Source organism: Manis pentadactyla, chromosome 12 (genome assembly GCF_030020395.1).
Source record: "Manis pentadactyla isolate mManPen7 chromosome 12, mManPen7.hap1, whole genome shotgun sequence".
NCBI lineage: Eukaryota > Metazoa > Chordata > Mammalia > Pholidota > Manidae > Manis > Manis pentadactyla.
In genome coordinates, this window is record NC_080030.1 from 91966370 (window position 1) to 91981475 (window position 15106).

The following is a 15106-nucleotide window of genomic DNA, read 5'->3' on the forward strand; positions in this document are numbered from 1 at the left end:
TGTCTTACTTGGTATTTTTGGTGTGATGTGCACACCACAAGGCTGGAACACTCTCTGATTAAAGACATTTTCAGAATATTATAGCTACACGATTTCATTCTAATTCGGAGCACTGCTTTAGAGTTTTGACAGCTATTGCTGGCTCTCCTTTGAAGCACTAAAGCATTTTGTTTTGCAGCGGCTCTGCATTCATAGATGGGAATTTACGTCTGCATTCCTAGTCTAAAGGGTAAATGTCAGCAAACCTGCAGACCGTGCTGGAGCTCTGTCATCCCTAGCCTGAGATCTGAAATGCTCGCTCGCAAGATGCTCGACCAGTGATGCAGGCAACCTAAGAACCCCTGCACCACTCCTGCATGTTTCTCAGGAGCTACAAGCTGGTCCCGGAAAATGACATTCTTTTTCACTCCATCATCAGAAACTGAACTTCATGAAATCTGTTCTAGGTGGAGAAGCTGGTTGCCAGGGTAGGGAATGAATGGGTGAAAAAGATGGACGATGGGCCCCTTTGACCTTAGGGGACACTGCGTTATGTTAGGCACAAAGGAAATCACTGCTGCTTCTCAGCAATCTTTCCATATAACTAACACATGCTCATTAGGGCTTTTTTTTCACCTTCTCACCTTCTTTCATTAAGCCCCACTCTTTAACGTCCCAGCTGAGCAGCAGCAAAGAAGGCTGAGCAGTGACAGGAAGGCATTTTTCCTTTGTTCATAGGTTTTGTTTTGTTTTTTTTTTTATCAGCAGGCAGAGGATGGGTAATGAGGAGACGGATCATGCTTTCATGTCAAACCATGTGAGGTGTATGTCCTAACAGATAATAAACAAGCACATGGTTCAAATAAGAGGAGAAAACAGGTTAATAAAGCTTTTGTTCCCCCTTGATTAAACTCTGCAAACTAGTCATCAGAACTCTATAATTAAAAAGGCTACAGACATTATGTGTCTAAATATTTCATTAAAAAAATTGGGCAAGCGGTAGTATTATAATATCCGCAAATCACAAATAATAGAAAAATAATACAAAAAGACATGTCCTTCTTAATCAGTCACTTGGCCTGCCTTCTGAGTAAACGCTCTTCCAAGCGCTCCTCATGGCTTTCTCAAGCTCAGGTTGGAACTTAAAAAGGAGAAAGAAAGGACCGTCTATTGCGTTATGTGAATTAGGTGAAATAATAAATACAAAACTCCAACCTGGTGCCTGGAACTTAGGCTCTCTGTAAATGATACTTGCTTCCATTTCTCCTACGGCTACAGCTGCACTCTAGCTGTATCTATATTCAATATCTGGGGAGGACCATAGTATCGCTGGAGGTTCTTTAATCCTCGAACCGCAGGGTGAGCGGCGGATTTGTAAACAAAATGCACACATTTTGAGGGTTTCTTGGGGATCAGCTGTGACTTCTTTGCTGTCGCTCCCATTCTAAACAGATGCCGTTGATTATCTGCTTTGCACAGTGGTCTGGATGTACTGATACCTTGAGAAGTCCCCATTATCTACTCCCTGCAGTTCACCAGCTTTCCCTTGAACTGCAGCTGTCAGTAAAAATGAGAATTGGCAAAAGCCAATGGGTGTACAATTAGTCTGTGAGTCCATTGTCTTGTCTGTTGTATCCAAAACATGAAGGAAACAGATATAGCTCAGACTTTATTGTTTCGACAGCACTGGAGAATTGAAAATATCATGTTGTCTTCTAATTTTTGTTGAAAGAACTACTGATTTAGACAGGATGTAGATGAGATCTGGAGGAGGACATCTGGGGATATAAATTTTAACCCCCAGCTATGACACTGATGACTCAGGCTATCGCTTACTATCTCTAGACCTCACTTTCCTATTCTGTGAGAAGGGAATTCACTAATCTAACTTCTCTTAGACAGTCCTTGAGAATGTCCAATAAGATAATAAAGGTAGAAACACATTGGAAAAAGCTTCAAGAAAATTTCAATGAAGATTTTATTACCATTAATAATTTGTCTGATGCAGTGGCCCACTGAATTCTAAGTTGAAGTTCTACATTGTACCAAAGTACACAGAGTAATTATTCTGCTCATTTCAAGAGAAAACAGTAAATTGTGGAGCTTAGAGCTTTGAAGGCACTGACATTGCATCTAAAGCCCAAATAAGAGGATGTAGTGTGCTAATAGCCAAGTTGAAGACTCTGAAGCAAGGATACTGGGTATATGTAATGCATGACTACATATGTTGAAAGGAATTTCATTCTGTGCAGGATGACATATACCTCTTAGCTGGTAAATTGACTGATCCGTCTGTGGTTATTGCCACTGCATGCTACAAATTGTTGCCCACTGGGGGTTATGTTTTCAACTCATGGGGACATAGTTTCTTTATACACAAAAATCTGGAAAGCCATTTATTTTTCCTTTATAAAACATCCTTTTCTTCAAAATGTTTGCTGAGTTGTAAGGCTGCATAACTTATATTCTCCCTGTAGTGGGAACTGAGGAAAATAAGGGTAACTTCATTTCCATGTAATGTGTGGTTTCCAGGCATCAGAAGAACAGCTGTAAGGGTAGAAATCCCATGGAAGAAATGGATTTAGAGGCTGTTAATAATTTGCCAGATATGATCTCATGTATCAACTCAGCACAACAGTCTAGAAATAGAAATCATGTGACAATTTTGTAGAGTCAAAGTTACTAAAGAACATATATGGGGAAATGAACCATCAGCAAATGTCATTTTTTAAAAAACTTGATCTCTGAAGCTTTCTATCATGATCTGTTGTATAGAGAATCTTAATGTCAAGGCCACATGTCCAGTACTCTGAAACATTCTCTTCTCTGTCACCTCCTAGAGGAAGACTTTCTTTCCCCTTTCTCTAGTTCTTTCTCCCTTTAATAGATGTTTTTGTTGATGGAAGTCCTTTGGGCAAATGGGAGATATAGGAAAGTAAAAATAAAATGGAAGGAAAAAGGAACAGGAGGAAAGTAGAAAATCAGAAAGAATTCTCAAGGATATTTGTATATCTTAGAGTCCCCTAAATACTAAAAACAAGAAATGAGATACTAAGTGAAATTTGTGATCTGACACGGCCTAATTTGAAGCAATAATAGCGCCATCTTTTACAGAGAGCCCCAAGGGACTGACTTTGGAGAATTTACTGCATATTCTGTGGGGGCAGCTCCTGACTAATTCTTTTCTGCTCTAAAAGACCACAGAGGAACAAACTGGTCTAGGAACCACCTCAAAGGTAGAGTACACTGAGACAAAGTATGTATATTTAATTTTATTTTATTTAAAAAATGATTCAAAGATAATACAATGTCAAGACGACATCTTTTAGTGACATCACAATAGTATGTTGGAGCTAGTGTGCTCAATTGATTGGGTTACTGAAGCAAGCCCTGGGTTCAATACTTAAATTGATCATTTCATTCTCAGCCTTTATAATTATTTCTGAGTAAAAGTAGCATTTAAAAACCTACTGTTTTAATAAAGGTGAAACATGCCCATTATAATGAAAAACTATGTGATAGAAAGTAAAAAGTCAAAGTCTGACCTTACACCCCATCTCCCAACTCTTTACCCAGAGGAATTTGCTGTGTGATATACATCCTTTTATACATTGTATATGTAATTGGTTGAGTGGATTAAAGAGCAAATTCCTAGAAATGAAGTTTGGGAGTGAAAGTTTTGTAAATTTGAAATGGCAGAAAATGCCAATTGCGTACTGAGCTGGACATGATCAACACCTACAAACACACAGCTGGAGTGAAATGAAAACCTAACCAGGCTTCACCTCAAAGACAGCAATGGGCTAACTCAAACCTGGTAGACCAGTACTGCCCCTGATGAGCTTTGGAAATTTGTAAGAAACGGGGTATTCTGTTGTCATTATGATTGCGAGGGTGGCATAGGTGCTGGGACATGAGACATGTTGCACTGCACAGGGTAGCCTCACCCAATTAAAAACTGTCCTTTGTCCCATACAATTTACACATGTTTTGGTGAGCATTCATGTTGGTGAAGAATCTTTATTATTCTGGACCCAGAGTCCATAGGTGTTTTACATTTTAATCCATCCAAAGTTCTTTGCTGTTTTTTTTCTTTGTCATGTTTTTAACATACATTGAATTTTTCTAGTAATATAACCACCTCGTAAATTGAGAGTTAAACATTTTGGAAAATTGCATCACTGTGGCATTTAAGTCCTAAACCAGCCTATCTTTATTGGTCTCTATTTATAACTAGTGCATTCACAGTGATTCTATATATAATCTGACTCTGCCACTACTATGCCTAAGCTTGTGCATAATGATATACGTGTATATTATATAAATTACTTTCCTTTGGGTTGTTTGTACATTTTATATAGGGCACAATGTTAATTAAAAAAAATCTTCAGTGTAATAAATTAGATTGCATATAAATTTTATTTCACTTTAGTTAAGGTTATAATACAAAATATTTGTTATAAAAAGAGACACTTGTGGCTGACAGAGTGAAATATATTGTTTTAGGGAACAGTGACATTCCCCAGTTCAGAGGGGACACGCTGGATTGTGTGGTTTCCAGTTCTGACTTCTCTTGGCTGGCTGAGGCCCTGAGATACTTTCTTCATCCTGCAGCCCCAGAACCTCAATCTTACACAGCAGCTCTGGAGAACGAGCCCAGCCAGGAAAATCCTGCCTAGCGCTGTCCCAAGGGACCGGCAATTTGTGGGCAGAAGAGCTCCTCCCTGTTTCTGGGAGAAAGCAAGGTGGTTGACCTAGTAACTGACCGTGAGGCACACTGCAGAGGAGTAGAAACTGAAGACCTTTGCTCACCACCCTGAGGCCTGCCAAGTAGCTAGAGAATGTGTATCACCCAGAGGACAAAAGGCAGCTCGAATCTTACAGATTCTAACCACCACTGAAAGTAGGTTGGTAGTAAAATCTTCATATCCAAGCTGAGAACGTTGTTGCTATTACTATTATATTCAATGAGAAATGCTGCCATTTTCATCATTATGAGTAATAGATGCTTATTGTAAAAATTTAGAATGTACAGAAGTATGACTAATAAAAGTAATTTATAATCTCATGACCCAGAAATAAGTAATATTTAGTGTATATTTATCCAAACTGGTTACTCTATCCATATATGTAATAATAAATGTGTGTTTTACAAGCATGGGTAATGTCATACAGTCTGATTTCACTGTAAAGGGAATATATCACCTAAACATGTATCCTGGGTATTTATATAATCATGTGTTAATGCTACTAATCAACTACACTACCATGCTTTTTCCTTTATAGTTGCTTAAAGTCCATCTCTTGCTTATCAGAACTCTAAAAATATTTAACCATGTGTTTCTTCTAATTTCTCTAAAAGCATATTTTTAATGCAGAGAAAATCCCTTTATTTGTTGTGAGAGTAGAAATCCTCTAACCTCAAAGCCTAGAGTACAGCTTGCTAGATAGCTGTACAATAAAAGTAAATGAATTAAAATATGTATTCACCTATTCCTCAAAATATAAGGTATTACATGTCTTATATAGGAACAGAAGGACATATTTTTTCTATCTCATATAAGAAAACATTTTTTTTTGAGAGGGCATATCTTATATTTATTGATCAAATGGTTGTTAACAACAATAAAATTCTGTATAGGGGACTCAATGCACAATCATTAATCAACCCCAAGCCTAATTCTCAACAGTCTCCAATCTTTTAAAGTATAATGAACAAGTTCTTACATGGTGAACAAATTCTTATATAGTGAATAAGTTCTTACATGGTGAACAGTACAAGGGCAGTCATCACAGAAACTTTCAGTTTTGATCATGCATTATGAACCATAAACAATCAGGTCAAATATGAATATTCGTTTGATTTTTATACTTGATTTATATGTGGATCCCACATTTCTCCCTTTATTATTATTATTATTATTTTTTAATAAAATGCTGAAGTGGTAGATAGATGTAAGATAAAGGTAGAAAACTTAGTTTAGTGTTGTAAGAGAGCAAATGTAGATGATCAGGTGTGTGCCTGTAGACTATGTGTTAATCCAAGCTAGACCAGGGCAATAAAACATCCACGTATGCAGAAGATTTCTCTCAGAACAGGGGGGGTGAGGTTCTAAGCCTCACCTCTGTTGATCCCCAATTTCTCACCTGATGGCCCCCCTGTGACTGTGCCTGTTTTAGGTTGTTCCTCCCTTGAGGAATCTTACCCGTCTCTGGCTAACCAGTCATCTTCCGGGGCCATACAGGGAGATGTAAAGTTGGTAAGTGAGAGAGAAGCCATATTGTTTGAAAAGGTTAGCTTTTTACTTCTATGCAGATTTATGCCCTGTAGCTTCTATGCCCAGCATTTGTCTTGAGGTATCTTTAGCACTTGGAGGAATTATGATACTCAGTAAATTTGATATGAGGTACAAATTCTATTTAAGGGTTGTAATTAGGAAGGAAGAAGAAAAGCTATAGAGGTAGCAGGTGGAAGAAAACATGGGGAGATTGATTATGTCTTTGACATATCTTCTTGTAGAGTAATTTAAGCATGTATAGGTTTTAAACTACTAATTAAATTGCACACACACATTAACATAATAGGAATACAGTTACATAACCAAAGCAGATCTATAATTACCAGCCATCTCCAGTGAGGCCAAGAAAACCAGTTAGGCACCCTAGGCATTTGTGAAAATTTGTCTATGATATGATGGATATTGTCCAACTGTACTTGAACAGTCTGAGAGAAATCAGACAAATTAAAACAGCCCATTCCTGGTAACTGTTCACATCCCATATGTTCTTTTAACAGTAGATATTCTGTAGTTGTAAGATTTTGGAGCTCTAGAACTTGCACTTCTCCTAATTCTTGGTTGAGTTGCAACAGTGTAGATCCAGTCAAATTTGTTGTTTTACTGTATGCACAGGCCAGCTTAGATATCTCCTTCTTCATTCCAATGGCAAGTCCAGGAACCGGTGGGATGAATGCAGCTACAACTGCAGCATCGCCTGGATCTTTGTTGAGGTTTTTTGATGATCATCTTCTGGTATGACTCTTTCAGACAGTGCTGATGTTGGAAGTTCTTCTTCATATCGTATCTTAGTTCATTTTCTGGGTAGCCAAATTAGGCTTTGATCCTCTGTATAAACACAAACAGACCCTTTGCCCACACTTTGATCTGCCCTTTACACCATTGTGTAGAACTCATTGGAGGTCACCACACAGGAACTGCTTTTTTTTTTTTAAGAGAAAAAAATATTATCAGAAAAGTGTACCTCCATAGCCGATCATCTGACATCCTTTAAGTGATCAAAGTTAAGGATATTTAAAGCATGCATTAATCGTTGATTAACAGTTAGTTTTATCCTATCATGGAGTAATCCCCCTTTTCTTTTCTTTTTTTTTTTCTGTTATCTTTAATCTACACTTACATGAAGAATATTATGTTTACTAGGCTCTCCCCTATACCAGGTCCCTGCTACAAAACCCCTTTACAGTCACTGTCCATCAGCATAGCTAAATGTTGTAGAATCACTACATGTCTTCTCTGTGTTGTACAGCCCTCCCCTTTCTCCCACGCCCCCTGTGCATACTGATCTTAATTCCCCCTTCTTCCTCTCCCCCCTTATTCCTCCCTACCCACCCATCCTCCCCAGTCCCTTTCCCTTTGGTACCTGTTAGTCCATTCTTGGGTTCTGTGATTCTGCTGCTGTTTTGTTCCTTCAGTTTTTCCTTTGTTCTTATACTCCACAGATGAGTGAAATCATTTGGTATTTCTCTTTCTCCGCTTGGCTTATTTCACTGAGCATAATACCTCCAGCTCCATCCATGTTGCTGCAAATGGTAGGATTTGCCCTTTTCTTATGGCTGAGTAGTATTCCATTGTGTATATGTACCACATCTTCTCTATCCATTCATCTACCAATGGACATTTAGGTTGTTTCCAATTCTTGGCTATTGTAAATTAGTGCTGCGATAAACATAGGGGTGCAATGGTCTTTCTCAAACTTGATTGCTGCGTTCTTAGGGTAAATTCCTAGGAGTGCAATTCCTGGGTCAAATGGTAAGTCTGTTTTGAGCATTTTGATGAACCTCCATACTGCTTTCCACAATGGTTGAACTATTTTACATTACCACCAGCAGTGTAGGAGGGTTCCCCTTTCTCCACAGCCTAGCCAACATTTGTTGTTCTCTGTCTTTTGGATGGCAGCCATCCTTACTGGTGTGAGGTGATAACTCATTGTAGTTTTCATTTGCATTTCTCTGATAATTAGTGATGTGGAGCATCTTTTCATGTATCTGTTGGCCATCTGTATTTCTTTTTTGGAGAACTATTTGTTCAGTTCCTCAGCCCATTTTTTAATTGGATTATTTGATTTTTGTTTGTTGAGGCGTGTGAGCTCTTTATATATTTTGGACGTCAAGCCTTTTTCGGATCTGTCATTTACAAATACATTCTCCCATACTGTAGGGTTCCTTTTGGTTCTATTGATGGTGTCTTTTGCTGTACAGAAGCTTTTCAGCTTAATATAGTCCCACTTGTTCATTTTTGCTGTTGTTTTCCTTGCCCGGGGATATATGTTCAAGAAGAGGTCCACATGTTTATGTCTAAGAGGTTTTTGCCTATGTTTTTTTCCACGAGTTTAATGGTTTCATGGCTTACACTCAGGTCTTTGATCCATTTTGAATTTACTTTTGTATATGGGGTTAGACAATGGTCCAGTTTCATTCTCCTACATGTAGCTGTCCAGTTTTGCCAGCACCACCTGTTGAAGAGACTGTCATTTCGCCATTGTATGTCCATGGCTCCTTTATCAAATATTAATTGACCATATATGTTTGGGTTAATGTCTGGAGTCTCTAGTCTGTTCCACTGGTCTGTGGCTCTGTTCTTGTGCCAGTACCAAATTGTCTTGATTACTATGGCTTTACAGTAGAGCTTGAAATTGGGGAGTGAGATCCCCCCTACTTTATTCTTCTTTCTCAGGATTGCTTTGGCTATTCGGGGTCTTTGGTGTTTTCATATGAATTTTTGAATTATTTGTTTCAGTTCATTGAAGACTGTTGCTGGTAATTTGATTGGGATTGCATCAAATCTGTATATTGCTTTGGGCAGAATGGCCATTTTGATGATATTAATTCTTCCTAGCCACGAGCATGGGATGAGTTTCCATTTGTTAGTTTCCTCTTTAATTTCTCTTAAGAGTGACTTGTAGTTTTCAGAGTATAGGTCATTCACTTCTTTGGTTAGATTTATTCCTAGGTACTTTATTCTTTTTGATGCAGTTGTGAATGGAATTGTTTTCCTGATTTCCCTTTCTATTGGTTCATTGTTAGTGTATACGAAAGCTACAGATTTCTGTGTGTTAATTTTGTATCCTGCAACTTTGCTGTAGTCCGATATCAGTTCTAGTAGTTTTGGGGTGGAGTCTTTAGGGTTTTTTATGTACAATATCATGTCATCTGCAAATAGTGACAGTTTAACTTCTTCTTTACCAATCTGCTTTCCTTGTAGTTCTTTGTTTTGTCTGATTGCCGTGGCTAGGACCTCCAGTACTATGTTAAATAGCAGTGGGGAGAGTGGGCATCCCTGTCTAGTTCCTGATCTCAGAGGAAAAGCTTTCAGCTTCTCGCTGTTCAGTATAATGTTGGCTGTGGGTTTATGATATATGGCCTTTATTATGTTGAGGTACTTGCCCTCTATTCCCATTTTGCTGAGAGTTTTTATCATGAATGGATGCTGAATTTTGTCAAATGCTTTTTCAGCATCTATGGAGATGATCATGTGGTTTTTGTCTTTCTTTTTGTTGATGTGGTGGATGATGTTGATGGATTTTCGAATGCTGTCACCATCCTTGCATCCCTGGGATGAATCCCACTTGGTCATGGTGTATGATCCTTTTGATATACTTTTGTATTCAGTTTGCTAATATTTTATTAAGTATTTTTGCATATACATTCATCAGGGATATTGGTCTGTAATTTTCTTTTTTGGTGGGGTCTTTGCCTGGTTTTGGTATTAGGGTGATGTTGGCTTCATAGAATGAGTTTGGGAGTATTCCCTCCTCTTCTATTTTTTGGAAAACTTTAATGAGAATGGATATTATGTCTTCTCTGTGTGTCTGATAAAATTCTGAGGTAAATCCGTCATGCCCGGGTGTTTTGTTTTTGGGTAGTTTTTTGATTACCGTTTCAATTTCTTTGCTCGTAATTGGTTTGTTTAACTTTTGTGTTTCTTCCTTGGTCAGTCTTGGAAGGTTGTATTTTTCTAGGAAGTTGTCCATTTCTTCTAGGTTTTCCAGCTTGTTGGCATATAGATTTTCATAGTAGTCTTTAAAGTTCTTTGTATTTCTGTGGAGTCTGTCGTGACTTTTCTGTTCTCATTTGTGATTCTGTTGATTTGTGTTGATTCTCTTTTTCTCTTAATAAGTTTGGCTAGAGGATTATCTATTTTGTTTATTTTCTCAAAGAACCAGCTCTTGGTTTCATTGATTTTTGCTATTGTTTTATTCTTTTCAATTTTGTTTATTTCTTCTCTGATCTTTATTATGTCCCTCCTTCTGCTGACTTTAGGCCTCATTTGTTCTTCTTTTTCCAATTTCGATAATTGTGATGTTAGACTATTCATTTGGGATTGTTCTTGCTTCTTCAAGTGTGCCTGGATCGCTATATACTTTCCTCTTAAGACTGCTTTTGCTGCGTCCCACAGAAGTTGGGGTTTTGTGTTATTGTTGTCATTTGTTTCTATATATTCCTTGATCTCTATTTTAATTTGTTCGTTGATCCATTGTTTATTTAGGAGCATGTTGTTAAGCCTCCATGTGTTTGTGAGCCTTTTTGTTTTCTTTGTAGAATTTATTTCTAGTTTTATACCTTTGTGGTCTGAAAAGTTGGTTGGAAGAATTTCAATATTTTGGATTTTGCTGAGGCTCTTTTTGTGGCCTAGTATGTGGTCTATTCTGGAGAATGTTCCATGTGCACTTGAGAAGAATGTATATCCTGTTGCTTTTGAATGTAGAGTTCTATAGATGTCTATTAGGTCCATCTGCTCTACTGTGTTGTTCAGTGCTTCCGTGTCCTTGTTTTCTGCCCTGTGGATCTATCCTTTGGGGTAAGTGGTGTGTTGAAGTCTCTAGAATGAATGCATTGCAGTCTATATCCCCCTTTAGTTCTGTTAGTATTTGTTTCACATATGCTGGTGCTCCTGTGTTGGGTGCATATATATTTAGAACGGTTATATCCTCTTGTTGGAGTGAGCCCTTTATCATTATGTAGTGTCCTTCTTTATCTCTTGTTACTTTCTTTGTTTTGAAGTCTATTTTGTCTGATACTAGTACTGCAACCCCTGTTTTCTTCTCTCTGTTGTTTGCCTGAAATATGTTTTTCCATCCCTTGACTTTTAGTCTGTACATGTCTTTGGGTTTGAGATGAGTTTCTTGTAAGCAGCATATAGATGGGTCTTGCTTTTTTATCCATTCTATTACTCTGTGTCTTTTGATTGGTGCATTCATTCCATTAACATTTAGGGTGACTATTGAAAGATATGTACTTATTGCCATTGCAGGCTTTAAATTCGTGGTTACCAAAGGTTCAAGGTTAGCCTCTTTAGTATCTTACTGCCTAACTTAGCTCGCTTATTGAGCTGCTATATACACTGTCTGGAGATTCTTTTCTTATCTCCCTTCTTGTTCCTCCTCCTCGATTCTTCATATGTTGAGTGTTTTGTGCTGTGCTCTTTCTAGGAGTGCTCCCATCTAGAGCAGTCCCTGTAAGATGTCCTGTAGAGGTGGTTTTTGGGAAGCAAATTCCCTCAGCTTTTGTTTGTCTGGGAATTGTTTAATCCCACCATCATATTTAAATGATAGTCGTGCTGGATACAGTATCCTTGGTTCAAGGCCCTTCTGTTTCATTGTTTTAAATATATCATGCCATTCTCTTCTGGCCTGTAGGATTTCTGTCGAGAAGTCTGATGTTAGCCTGATGGGTTTTCCTTTATAGGTGACCTTTTTCTCTCTAGCTGCCTTTAAAACTCTTTCCTTGTCCTTGATCTTTGCCATTTTAATTATTATGTGTCTTGGTGTTGTTCTCCTTGGATCCTTTCTGTTGGGTGTTCTGTGTATTTCCGTGGTCTGTTTGATTATTTCCTCCCCCAGTTTGGGGAAGTTTTCAGCAATTATTTCTTCCAAGATACTTTCCATCCCTTTTCCTCTCTCTTCTTCTGGTACCCCTATAATACGGATATTGTTCCTTTTGGATTGGTCACACAGTTCTCTTAATATTGTTTCATTCCTGGAGATCCTTTTATCTCTCTCTATGTCAGCTTCTATGCGTTCCTGTTCTCTGGTTTCAATTCCATCAATGGCCTCTTGTATTCTATCCATTCTGCTTATAAACCCTTCCAGAGTTTGTTTCATTTCTGCGATCTCCTTTCTGGCATCTGTGATCTCCCTCCGGACTTCATCCCATTTCTCTTGCGTATTTCTCTGCATCTCTGTCAGCATGTTTATGATTCTTATTTTGAATTCTTTGTCAGGAAGACTGGTTAGGTCTGTCTCCTTCTCTGGTGTTGTCTCTGTGATCTTTGTCTGCCTGTAGCTTTGCCTTTTCATGGTGATAGGAATAGTCTGCAGAACTGGGACGAGTGACGGCTGGAAGGACTTCCTTTCTTGTTGGTTTGTGGCCCTCCTCTCCTGGGAGAACAGCGACCTCTAGTGGCTTGTGCTGCGCAGCTGCGCGCAGACAGGGTTTCTGCTTCCTGCCGGGCTGCTATGGAGTTAATCTCCGCTGTTGCTGTGGGCGTGGCCTGGCTCGGGCAGCTACTCTAAAGTGGTGGAGTCGCGCTGGAGCAGGAGCGGCTGGGAGGCTATTTATCTCCGAAAGGGGCCTCCATGCTCCCTGCAGCCCAGGGGTTAGGGTGCCCAGAGATCCCCAGATTCCCTACCTCTGGACTAAGTGTCCCGCCCTGCCCCTTTAAGACTTCCAAAAAGCACCTGCCAAAACAAAACAACGACCAAAAGAAAAATTTTAAAATTAAATAAATAAATAAATAAATAAAAAATGGCCGCTCGTTTTTCTTTATTCTCCGGTGCCAGCCTCAGGCATCTGCTCACCGATCTTGCTCCCCTGTTACCCTATTATTGGGGTCCGTATCCCTTTAAGACTTCCAAAAAGCGCTCGCCAAAACAAAACAGCAAAAAAAAAAAAAAAGTTGCCGCTTGCTTTTCTTATGTCCTCCGGCGCCCGGCCTCCGGTGCCCACTTACCGTTCTTGCTGCCCTGTTTCCCTAGTATTCAGGGCCCCGCGCATGCACTGTGTCTGCGCTCTGGTCCGGATGGCTGGGGCTGGGTGTTCAGTAGTCCTGGGCTCCGTCTCCCTCCCGCTCTGCCTGCTCTTCTCCTGCTGGTAGCTGGGAGGAGGGGCACTCGGGTCCCGCAGGGCTGGAGCTTGTATCTTACCCCCTTCACGAGGTGCTGGGTTCTCACAGGTGTGGATGTGGTCTGGATGTTGTCCTATGTCCTCTGGTCTTTATTCTAGGTAGAGTTGTCTTTGTTATATTTTCATAGATATATGTGTTTTTGAGAGGAGACTTCGCTGCTCTACTCATGCCGCCATCTTGCCTCCACCTCAAGAAAACATTTTTTGGCACAAATTCACATTGTATGGAAATGTTAGGATTACATCTGAGAAAGTTAAAAACCACAATGTGGAAAGAGACTGAATATTCAGGGTGGCAGCACTTTGGAGGAGATCCCGAACTGACTCTTAACTCTGGATAATAAGAAACACCACCTTATCTTTGGGGCCTTAATTGCTCTAGATCTTCTAAGTGCTGACTTAGGGTAACCAAACTCACAAGAGACTGATGTATGTAAGCTGAAATGACAGTGAATGATAAGAACTGCACACTTGCGAGTCTTCTGACCAGCAGAGTCTATTCAATACACAGAAAGTTAAGTTACTGTGAGAAGGTAGTTGGTAGGCAGGATAACAGAGGAAAGAAGGTTAGTGACCTTATGGGCAGCTGTCATGAAGCTAAGGGAGCCTACCATGCCCATCTCCTTTATGAGTACGTACTGATGGAGTAGATCAGTCCTGTGAGCTGCTCAGGGCACCTCTCGCATGGACCCCAGTCAGAGAACCAGTTCTCATTCAGTCCTCATGCAGGCTGCCCCACTTCTCGGTAACAGAAAAAGATTATATTGATGTAAGTAAATTGTGAAACATTAATAAAATAAATACTTATGAACATAACTACTCAACTGAGAATCTAGTAAATTTCTAATACTTCCAAAAATGTATACATTTGTATTCCTTTTCTGTCCCATATGTTGCCTCCACCATCACAGCAACCAATATCCTGAAATTTGATTATCCTGCCTCACTTTTTCTTTTCAAATAAATTTCAACACATATTTATTACCAAAAATATTGTTTTCAATATTTATAAAAATGGCATTGTACTGTAGATTGCTTATTTCACTCAATATCATGTAGACAAGATTCATCCAGCTTTTTTAAATAGCTGAATCTATTTTCACTTCCGAATAGCATATCTATATGAATGTACCACAGTTAATTTAACTGTTTCATTTTGAAGGGTGCTTATTACTATAAACATTCTTGTGCATGTCTCCAGAAAAGACACAGGAGTTTCTCATAGATAAATTTACTTAAGAAGGGAAATGCTGGGTTATAGTAGAGAGGACTTATATTTGTAATGTCAGTTTATTTTCAAAAAAATGCCTGTACACTTTACTCTCCTAACTTCAGTGTAGAATACATCTGCTTGCTTCACATCATCATCAAAACTTGGTGTTACTGGACTTCTTGTTTTTATTTTATTTTTCTGAAAAGTATATAATAAGTATAAAGTATCTCATTTTGATATTAGTGGGACTTTTCTTGATCACCATTGAGGTTGAATATTTTTCATGTTTATTCACATTTCTATTCCCACTTCTGTGAAATTCCTGTCCATGTGTTTTGCTCACTATTATTGTATGTATATAATACAGGTTTCTTTTTTCTTATTGATTGCAGAAGACAGATAATGAGAAAGCAAGAATGAGAAGATGTGGGATTTGATTCTGGATAATAATGTGTTATTGGTTACATGTATCATAAGTATCTTCTCCTATGTCT